This window comes from Eptatretus burgeri, unplaced genomic scaffold (assembly GCF_056783735.1).
Source record: "Eptatretus burgeri isolate ZD-2024b unplaced genomic scaffold, Ebu_testis_v1 Ebu_testis_scaffold_97, whole genome shotgun sequence".
Classification (NCBI taxonomy): Eukaryota; Metazoa; Chordata; class Myxini; order Myxiniformes; family Myxinidae; genus Eptatretus; species Eptatretus burgeri.
In genome coordinates this window covers 22,688-34,611 of record NW_028222047.1, presented here as the reverse complement: position 1 = coordinate 34,611, position 11,924 = coordinate 22,688, and the positions used below count along the sequence as shown (strand labels likewise).

Here is an 11,924-nt window from a genome sequence, read left to right as displayed (position 1 = left end):
GGAAAATGGCCATAAAAATGTCTTGTTGTTTTGTTGTTGTAGACAACCGTGTATCTTGGTCAGAATACCTTTTGAACACCCCACAAACCAGTTAAAGTTAATAATAGCTATGTAAAATAGCTAAATAAAATAATAATAGTTAATAATAACTAACAGCAGCCAAAATTAAGACATACCCATGATAAATTATATCATTAGCAAAAGGTCAAGAAATTCTAAAAGGTCAAGTGAGAAGTTTCTAAGAAACCTGCTTCTAACAGAAATGTCACTCGTTTTAAAATTATAGTTCGACAAGGTAAAATGATAACGTTAAGGAAAGCATTAAATCTCCTAATATTTACCAATTTTAATTTTTTTAAAACCTTTGAACAAAAAAATCCCCTTCTCACTTCTCATGTGTTCAATCCCTTCTTACCCACAGTGAGGTTTGCCTGAAAGTATTTCCAAGTGGCTAAAAGGTGGAAATTCGAAGCGAGCATCTCATGCGTCATTTGAAACCTTTGTTCTTTGATTCATCAATTAAATCATATTTCTTAAAGCTGCTCAAAGTTTTTAGTATTATCCCAACTCAATGTTATTTTCAGACCCCAAAAATGCTTTAAAAATTGTTTTTTTGGTGGTATGGAAGGAAAATCGAGACAGACTGAATAAGGCACATTATCCATCAAGTGAAAATGCTGATTTGTAACATATCTTGAAAGTGATGTCGTCTATCGTAAATATACAATATACACCTGTCGCACAGTGAAACCTGTACCACAATTCCTCATATGCACAGCAACAGACGTTTCATTGTGAGCTCTGTTGAAATAAAGACAATCCGAAAGGAGAAATGGGGATCTCCGGGGTGGTGGGATGTGCTCATTTGTGACACTATTTCCCAGTCGCTGTGACATATCTTCCGAAAGTCCTGGCGAGTTACCAAACACGACATTTATCTTTTGGATTCATATAACTCTTCGAAGAGCAGCCAAAAGCCTTTGCAAATTCTTCGAAGTTCTGCAAAGTACCGATTACACTGTGGACAGGAGAAAAGGAGGGAATTGTGAACAGTTATCAATTCACAAAATAAATAAACAAACAAACATTTCAAATGCTTTGGTGAAAACAGAGCCTCAACTGGCAATGCTGTGAGAGGTAACTTGGAAGTGTATAGTGATTTGTGGACAATTCAGTGAATGTATATCTATGAAAAAGACACTCACCGGAAGCGTCCAGGGCTGTGTGTGTCGGTTTTAATGGCATTACTGGCAAACTCAGGTCGATAGTCGCCACACCACACCTGTGTACAAATAGAGCCAAGGTGTCAGAAGATTTTACAGACACTTCATGTAAAGTAAAGTTGCTCAGGGGATTCTACAGAATATCTTTCCTTTCATTGTATTCATCAATGAACCGTCTGTTCGACAGCCGTGGAGTCTTGGGGGATTTTGATCTGCGATAAACTCTAATGCCTACACGAGACAGGCATGGAGATGCATGCTGTCCTTAGGAGACAACTGCGTATCACATATTCACATTGGGAGTGAGCATCGGGCACTTGTCCTCACTCCAAATGGCTGTGTGTGCAAGGTGGGAGGAAAGGGTGGCTGGCCTTGGGGCAAAAGTCTGGGGTTGCTGCGGCGCAGGCATGATGGGCCGAACGACCTCCTCCTGTGCCGATGCTCCTTGTACATCATTGGAAGTAGCAGCATACGTGAAAGTCATCACCTCTTGTTTCCAATTTGGTTTGAAGATGTCTTCAGAAAATGTATGTGACATATATATATATACTCCAGAAATTAATGCAAAACAAATACAGAATCCACATTGCAGAAACTGATAATCGGGAAGAAAGTTCACTAATAGGCCTTGAGTAATGTCGAAATTACTGTGACAAACCTTGGTATTTAAACCGTGTAAAAAGGCAGAACAGAAACTAACAAAGCCACCTAACTAACTAACAAAGCCACTAACAAAGCTACAGGTAACATCTGTAAACCCCCCAAATCAAAAGGGTAAAGCACACACGACACATCAACCTTTGCCCTTTCCATGCTCTATCCCTCCAAGTTTCTGCAAGGTGTACGCAGTCTGATCTACATCTGGTGAAATTGCACAAATCCAGCCTCACCACTCATATCCACTTGTTTGTTCCACTTTTCAACTGCCTGTGAAACCAAATCCTCAGTTTGTTCAATCTCATTCTTAAACTCCAAGCCGAGGCACCTCGACACACAGACAAAAATACAGACAAGGAGAACCAAAACAAACGAAAATCCCTCCTTTTATTCTTGCACTGAGCTTGGCCCAGAGATGGTGCTTTGTGGAACTTGGAATTGTGGTGCTTCAATTTGCACGCGGAGATGCACGCACAATGGCGTCAAGCTGCTCCCTCGCAGCAGGACAAATGTACGTCAGGCAAATCGTGAGTGGTATTCAACACCAAGGCTCAGAGACCTTGTGCAGCTGCTTCGTGCATCGATCGTCCTCACCGACCCACCATTTGACATACACGAGGATCAGGGTCCGTTCCTCACGACCCAAGCAAGAGTCAGTGGCCAGCACCTTGCTTCACCGTGCGAGTCAATTCGCCTGAGCACGAATACGAGAATCGTGCCATTTTCTTCATGTGTCAAAGGAAAGCCAGCTGTAAAGCCCTGTTCTTACAGGCCATCTCCGAGCTACGCTCTCTCTGTCCGACGTTTACTCTGCACTCAACCGTTCCTCCTCCAAACTCTACTCTGACATCACACCGAACCCCGTCTTCTCCTCCGGAGCGTGGATTGATCGCACAAAACCCGGGAAGGCGGGGCCTCTGCCAGCTGCACACATCTGACAAGCTTCTGACATCACGCTCATCAATCATGATCCTCAGGGGCGTGACTTCGCCCACCGTCACCCTTGGAGGTGGGGCATCTGCCTGCTCGACACGTTTGTTTCGCTTGTAAATGCAAAAAATGTCGGAATCGGTTACAGCGGGGCAATCACATACTGGGGGAACTTATTCTTACTCCCTATCTAATTAACATCGCACCACCCCCCGCCCCCCCCCGTGTGGTGACACGTGACACTCAAGCTTACAGTTACCCTACTTAATTACATCAAGATGTCTCCCACACGTCCTCGGTCCAAACAACTATATTCAATCCTACCTTCCCTATCAAATTCCTCCATCTGCCCCCACAACTGTAGCACAGCCCCCCTCGGAACCGTAGCTTCTGCAAGATTCAATGCCGGTGTTACCATTCCAGTCTTACCACATACCGACTCACACCGAATTAGCCGATGAAATAAATTAGGAGGGGCTGTGGGAAACGAGCCGGAGCTAACTTTCCTATTCTCCTTAACGTTCTCCACCCCTTTAACACATTAATTCAAATATTGGCAAAACTCTTCGTTCCTTGCTCCTAACTCCTGGGGCAGGTGGAAAATGTCAGAAAACACACAAAAATCGACTGTAGGATTAATCCTTCACCCCAAACAACCGTTTAACATTTGTACAACCCCCTTCTAAAGACTGCATTCCTCAGTGGATGCCACAATATCCAACGTTACTTGAGGAACCATCCAAATTTATCTATTTAAAATTTCTGCCAGCCTTGTCTCTCCGGCACAGTTTAGTGACATGGATTGTGAACCTTCCCTCACACACTCATACATAAACCCGATATAAATCGTTCATTCCAACCGTGCAAGACCATGTCTTAAATGTTGTTACACGCGTGTGATCTTCAACTGGGCAGCGGTGAGGTACCGTACAACAATAATGGTGGGGGCACTCACAGTTGTGGTGCACGCAGTTCAAAAAAAATAGCAAAGTGGGCGTAAACCCTCAGTCCCTTGATGCAAACCAATTTCAAGATGGTGGCCATGTTGAAAATCGCAGCATGCCCATTTTCGAAAGGAACCTTCCTCTACCTCAACCCCAACACACCCAGCAAAAATGGATTTAATCGGACAAGGCGTTCTCCTCAAAATTGATGGAAACCAATTTCAAGATGGCTGCCGTGGCGGCCACAGTGAAAATCGCAGCATGCCCATTTTAGAAAGGAACCTTCCTCTGCTCAACCCCATTATACCTCGCCAGAAGAAAATCAATGTGTGAAGCCGTTCTCAAGTTATTGTCCGGAAACCAAATTCAAGATGGCTGCTCTAGCCGCCATATTGGATATCGGATATCGCTGAATAACGAAAGGAACCTTCCTCTAAACACCCCCATTATATCACACAAAAATGAAATCAATAAGTCAAGCCGTTCTCAAGTTATTGTCCGGAAACCAAATTCAAGATGGCTGCCCTAGCCGCCATATTGGATATCGCATTCAACTGATTATCGAAAGGAACCTTCCTCTACCCAGCCCCAACACACACTGCAAAAATGGATTTAATCGGACAAGGCGTTCTCCTCGAAATCGACGGAAACCAATTTCAAAATGGCTTCCATGGAGGCCACATTGAAAATCGCAGCGTGCCCATTTTCCAAAGGAACCTTCCTCTACTCAATCCCAACATACCCTGCAAAAATGGATTTAATCGGACAAGGACGTTGGACGGACGGACAAGGACGGACGTTCTCCTCAAAATTGACAGAAACTAAAAGTTGACAGATGCCCGGATGGACGCACGGACGCCCGCCCAGACAACGCCTATGACGACAATACACCTTAGCCAATTCAGGCTGAGGGGTAACAAGCCGCCCGACTTCCGTCTTCTCCCCCCCCCCTCAACTACTCGGTCCCTGACAGTCAAACAGCTCTTTTGTTCTCTGCCTCGCCGGGGAGGGTCTCCTCACATCCAGGCTCTCATGCAGCCTCATACGGGTCGGTCGGGGTTTCCTTACCGCTGGTCACCCAAATCAGACCCTCCTCTACGAACGGGTCTCCATTTCTCCACATATCCAGCTCTCACGCAGCCTCAGACATTACCAGTTGCCTGGGACAAATCACCTCAAGGGGAGCCATCATCACCGCTCCGCCAGAGCTTAATCCATTTTTGCAGACCCACATATTTTCCCCACCCACACAAACATTTCATTTTCTCCCCCGTTGGCATTCAATTCTCAAACATTGCAATGCAAAAATGGTGATCATGTTCATCCACTACCATGGCCTGCTCACATGTTATACTCCACATTCACCTTCCAAGCACAACTCAACTGACACATAACAAACATCAACACCACAAGACAATTCTGGTTTCCAAACCAATCCCTTTACCGACCATTGAGTCACTTTCGCTCACTCTCTTCCAAATTACCCATGTCCCAATTTCTTGCAAAATGGAACCCTTGGGACAGTAAGCATCAAAGCACTTTACCCTAAGTATAAGTCGTTGCAGGTTGGTTGGGTCTAAGTGTCATCCACCCCTTCCAGATTCTCCCCGAACCCCCGTTTTCTCCTCCTGGGCGTGGATTGCTCGCTCGAAATCCGGGAAGGTGGGGCCTACACTCGCTTGGCACGTTTGGCTGGCTTCTGACATCACGCCCATCAATTCTTAGCCTCGGGAGCGTGACTTCGCCCGCTGTCACCCTTGGAGGCGTAGTTTATGCCTGCTCGGCACGTTTGGTCCGCTTGTAAATGCAAAAAATTACCCCCGTGTGGGGATGACGGTCATCTCTACTCGGAAACTTGACACGATCTTGTGGACGGTCAACGTTACAAAAAGAAAAATTGGGGTCGGAGACCAGGCTGAGAGACGATTGGTCGAAATCCTTCCTTCCTTCTTTGCGAATCGCATCGGCGTTTTTGGCCATCTTCCAGATCACGTGACAATCAAACGGGAAGGAAATTCAAAAATCTGTCCGGTTAGATACAAGATAATATTTTTTACAATCATAATCAATAAACAGTTGCCGAATATCTTGTAGAATGGCAGACGAGATAGGTTTTGAAAATGGCTATTTTTATAACTTACGTGACCTCGTGATCTTTACCCTGACCTTGAACCCGGACAAAAGTTATATCGTTGTGCAACACTCATCGACCTCTACCCACATACTAAGTTTCATCAAGATCGGAAAGAAAAATTGTTGACGGACGGAAGGACGTACGGACGGACGGACAGACGGACGGACGGACATTTGGTCCGGCTTTATTAGGTCATCTCGGTAGAGATGACCTCAAAATGTAGGAATAGGTTATAGCGGGGCAATCACATACTGGGGAACGTCTTCTTCCTCCCTATCTAATTAACACCGCACCAACCCCTGTATGGTGGCACGTAACACTGAAGCTCAAAGTTTCCCTACTTAATTACATCGAGATGTCTCCTACACGTCCACAGACCAAACAACTCTATTCAATCCCAACTTCCCTATCAAATTCCTCCATGTACCCCACAACTAGAACAGTATATATAGAAAATAAATACTTCAAGGTGAGATGGTATGCCGGCATTAGAATGGTAAAAGGTATGTAAATAAAGAATAAATTCTCGGTGATATGTCGGTCGTGAAGATGGTAAAGTGTATATAAATAAACAATGGCCCCCTAAAGTATTGTTGCGGTTGAGGAAATTTGCAAACCACCATTCAGGTCCCGTAGGTGAGATATCTCTGTAAGTACATGTGTCGTTAGCCCAAACCCGTTGTTTAGAGGGAATAAATGTGATTCATTCGGGCTGCGACTCTTTGAGATAGCCGTTTTTCTGTTCTATCTTTATTTTTAACCAACCACGTCTCAACCGCCATCACACAACAACCACCAACCACAACGCTGCTTCACAACAACAACAACAACAACGTCAACAGCCACGACCTTTGCCTTCACAACTCGCTCCCGCAAACATCGCATCACCGCCATTCCAAACGGCACCATGGCCATAAACCACCACCATAAACCCTCCACCACCTTCACCTCCCCTCCTACCGCCATTCCCGCACCACCTGTGAACACCGAGCGTCGGGCTGTCCTGGGCTCGAACAAGGTGCGCGCCGAACCGCGAGTGCAAAATGCGGCCTTTCCGAGGAGAATTCGGATCAGGAATGCTACACACCCACTTCTGATCCATCCAATCAGCAAGCACGGGCGGTTTGGCCCCGCCTCCAGGCGCGTCGGTTTAGAATCGAGATATGCAAATTCTCGAATCAGGGGAGGTTCACGCCCCTTTTTCTCCGTCCAATGGGCGAGCGTGGCTCCACCCCGAGCTCGTTCTGATCCAGAAATTTGCATATGGGTTCTCCAGCCGGCCTATAAAGCGCCGGCGCTAGGCGAATCGGAGAGTGGAGTCAGTCTGGAGAGGTCGGACAGTCGAGTGGAGCTCGCAGTCTGTCGGGGTTCGGAGTCTGTCGGGGAGCTGCAGAGAGAGGAAGCCTGGAGCTTGGAGCGCGGTCGAGTCGGTTTGAGCGCAGAGTCGGCCTTGGAGTGGAGGGGAGTCGGCCTTGGAAGGGCGAAGAGAGTTTTGGGGCAGAGTCGGGTCGGAGTTGGGAGGCGAGTGCGTACAGGTGGTTTGCTGCAGGCGGCTGAGGAGGATGGGGAAGAGACCGAGTAGCTCGGGTCCGAGGCAAGGAAGACGGCGGTCGGCGACGAGCTCGCGGTGGAATCGCTCATCGCGGGACCCAAGCAAGCCAGCTATCCCCTTTCCCCAGAGCATCAACGATCCCCCCCCCCCCCGCTGAGATAGTGCGAAAAGGGGGTCCCGTTCCCACCCCACTCCAAGCAGTGCCAACGAAACCCGCGAAGGAGCACGAAGTCGGGGCACCGCCGCGCCGCCACATTTGCGGCTCATCACAAAGACACGGGTAGGATCCACCAGTCTCGCGGACCTGACCGCTCTTTCAGGTCCCGCGCAAATATTGGCCCACAGACCCCGTCTCCCCCCTTGTCTTTGAGGGTGGCCCCTTTTCTTTTGCTTTTGAGTAAATGTGTTGTTGGCGCCGTCTGTAAAGTAAAACTGTGTAATTGTTGCCGTGTGCTCGCATAGTCGGTTGTAGATCTGCATTGTTGTGTTTCTTTTGCAGCAATGGATACATGTGCATATTGTTGTAATTGTATATGTGTGCTCTCCGTGTGCCGCGGAATAAATGTGCATCATGTTGAACTGTTTTCCCGTTTCGCTTCGTCTTTTCTTTAATTGAATCTCCATCTTGCTTCACGTAAAGGGTTCTAATTCATCGTTATTCATCGATGTTTCTATCCTTTCAGCCCAGAACCTCTCCAAACAGTGGATCCTAAACCTCGGTTGCAGGTCCACATCAGTAGATTACTCAACATCAATGGACCCACAACATCAAAGTTGTGTCCAGACAGTCAGTCAACACAGCAATGCAATATCCTTATTCAAACTTATTTAATTATTACTTTTATTGAAAGTATTACTACATTTAAATAACTTTAATCATACACCACTTTATATCATCATATATAAGCGATAAACACTTTACCTTGTGGACATGTTCATTACACAGCACCTCCATCTAACCATCGACTCAAACTGTCATTCAAATATTCAAACTGTCATAAACAACCGATTTTAATATGCTGCACTGCATCACCTTGATGATACACGCATATTGCAATCCACAATCTCCACAAGTGAGAAGACAAATAATGTACTTTGATTTACATCCCAACAAACATTCACAATCAACAACAAAAGTCTTACCTGTAACATGACAAACAAAAGTTTCACAAAGTCTAAAAACTTTACAACACAAACATCGAGAGTAATTACACTTATCAAAAAGTGTATAATTTGAATAGACCAACGACATTATAAATAAGCACTAAAACAAATTATTTTAATGCTTATTTATAATGTATTTTAAAAATAATATTTATTGATTATATTTTTATATAAATGCCTCCATTATTTAATAGCATATGTGTATATATATATATATATATATATATATATATATATATATATATATATATATATATATATATATATATATGTATGCGGATTTATATATACATATAAATCTTGGCCTGGTCTTGGCGCAGTGGTTCGGGCAGCGGTTTGGGATCCAAGAGGTCCTGAGTTCAAGCCCCGTTGGGCCACTGAATTAATACACCAGGGGGTTGACTCAGCCTGTCATACTTCCGACGTCGGCGAAATGAGTACCAGTATACTGGGCCGGTGTATACCCCGGTTAAAATAGGTGTACCATATCCCTGTGTCGTAAGAAGTGACCAGGGTTGCGTCAGGAAGGGCATCCGGCGTAAAACATGTGCCAAATTACTATGCGGATCATACGGATGATCCGCTGTGGCGACCCCTAACGGGAGCAGCCGAAAGAAGAAGAAGAAGATATATGTATATATAAATCCGCATATATATATATATATATATATATATATATATATATATATATATATATATATATATATATATATATATATATATGCGAATTCGCGCCTGCCGGCGTGCGGACGACCACGTGACTCGAATCGCAGCACGTCGCCCACCGACGGACAATTCAGTCATGACACTCTCGGACCAACGCCGGGAGCTAGTCACGGGTGGGGGTTTAACCTCACCACGATCATGCCAATTGCCCGCCCGCGCAGGATAGGGTTGCTCGCCAAATTCGATCTACCTAAGTACCTGCGTGAATGGTCGACCGGGCGATCGCACAACGCCACAGGCCGACTCCGGACAAGAACCGCTTAAGCGGTCCGTTCCGTGCTTCCGTGATAACCGAGCGCTGTTATCGTCGGCCTCGACGGTTCCGATTAATTCTCGGGCGTATTAAGCCCACTACGAACCCTTTACGTGAAGCAGGATGGATGGTCAATGAAGAAAAGACGAAGCGAAACGGGAAAACAGTTCACACAATGCACATTTATTACACGACACACGGAAAGCACACCTATACAGCCAAACAGTCAAAATGCACATGTCGCAGTTAAAACAAAAGAAACAATGACGCAGAGTTACTCCCGAATACGCGTACACACGGCAACACTTATACAGTTCTACTTTACAGACGGCGCCAACAACATTCATTCGAAAGCAAAAGAAAAGGCCATCTTAGACATAGACAAGGGGCAGATGGGGCCCATGGGCCTTTATGGCGTGGGACTTGGCAGACTGAACGAGTCCCACGAGACCGTTGCAGGTTACCTGCACCCTCGCGGTGCGATGGTGTGCGAGCTCTCTCCGGCGCTCCTTGTACGAACGCGTAGGTCCGCGCGACACAGCTGGCAGAGCGGTGCCTCCAGTCCGCGTCCCCTCCGCGACGTCCGGACTCTCCACCGACTGTAAGCTCCAACGAGCGGGTCGCTCTACGGACCACTTCTCCAAGACCCAGACGGGCAGAAGACCATGAACCGCCGACGGACACTGACACTCTCACCGACCACCCTGACCTGACCTCCTCTGACCTGACTTCTCAGCGGCGCCTCCGTGCGCCCTTTTATTTCCCCGGCACCCTGCCCCTACCTTCGCGGAACGCGGGGGGGAGGGACATTCCACCAGAGAAATCGGGGTGGGAGTTGAGTTCCAACCGTCATTCTTGTTTACCCGGGAAATCGGGGTGGGAATTGAGTTCCAACCGTCATTCTTGTTTACCAGGGGAATCGGGGTTGGAGTTGAGTTCCAACCGTCATTCTTGTTTACCAGGGAAATCGGGGTGGGAGTTGTTGTTGTTCCCCTTTTTGTGTTCGTGGAGATGTTGACGGTTGCTGGCGGAGTGGTGAGGATGGCGTGGTTGTTGAGAGGCAGGTGTGGTTGTGGTTGTTGTGAAGCGGCGTTGTGGTTGGTGATTGTTGTGTGATGGCGGTTGAGACGTGGTTGGTTCAAAATAAAGATAGAACAGAAAAACGCCTAACTCAAAGCGTCGCAGCCCGAATGAATCACATAAAATCCCTCTAGACAACGGATTTGGGGCTAACTACACATGAACTTAGAGATATCTCACCTACGGGCCCTTCATGGTGTAATGCGAATTTCCACAGCCGTAACAATATATATATATATATATATATATATCTCTTCTTCTTCTTTCGGCTGCTCCCGTTAGGGGTCGCCACAGCGGATCATCCGTATGATCCGCATAGTGATTTGGCACATGTTTTACGCCGGATGCCCTTCCTGACGCAACCCTGGTCGCCTCTTACGACACAAGGATATGGTACACCTATTTTAGCCGGGGTATACACCGGCCCAGTACACTGGTACTCATTTTGTCGACCTCGGAAGGATGACAGGCTGAGTCAACCCATGGTGTATTAATTCAGTGGCCCAACGGGGCTTGAACTCAGGACCTTTTGGATCCCAAGCCGCTGCCCTAACCACTGCGCCAACACCAGGCTTCCTATATATCTATATATATATATATATATATATATATATATATATATATATATATATATATATATATATATCCTTCTTCTTTCGGCTGCTCCCGTTCGGGGTCACCACAGCGGATCATCCGTAATGATCCGCATAATGATTTTGGCACATGTTTTACGCCGGATGCCCTTCCTGACGCAACCCTGGTCGCCTCTAACGACACAGGGATATGGTACACCTATTTAACTGGGGTATACACCGGCCCAGTATACTGGTACTCACTTTGCCGACCTCGGAGGGATGACAGGCTGAGTCAACCTCCTGGTGTATTAATTCAGTGGCCCAACGGGGCTTAAACTCAGGACCGTTTGGATCCCAAGCCGCTGCCCTAACCCCTGCGCCATCACCAGGCATAATATATATATATATATATATATATATATATATATATATATATATATATATATATATATATATATATATACGGATCATAAGGGATGATCCGCTGTGGCGACTCCTAACGGGAGTAGCCGAAAGAAGAAGATATATATATATATATATATATATATATATATATATATAAATATATATATATATATATATATATATATGTATATATATATATATATATATATATATATATATATATATATATATAGAACAACGCCTGGTGTTGGCGCAGTGGTTCGGGCAGCGGCTTGGGATCC

General features: G+C 46.0%; 1 long non-coding RNA gene across 3 annotated transcripts; it reads right to left on the bottom strand.

The window, feature by feature from the left end:
* Positions 1-331: 331 nt before the first annotated feature.
* On the bottom strand, positions 332-10,471 carry LOC147007573 (uncharacterized). 3 transcript variants are annotated; one of them, XR_015054113.1, is made up of 3 exons: positions 10,447-10,471; positions 1,206-1,282; positions 332-1,018 (listed from the first exon to the last, which is right to left on the bottom strand). It is a non-coding gene; the product is annotated as an uncharacterized LOC147007573 (long non-coding RNA). The 3 variants fall into 3 exon arrangements; XR_015054111.1 differs by lacking the exon at positions 10,447-10,471 and adding an exon at positions 10,048-10,383; XR_015054112.1 differs by lacking the exon at positions 10,447-10,471 and adding an exon at positions 8,363-8,565.
* Between the last annotated feature and the right edge of the window lie 1,453 nt (positions 10,472-11,924).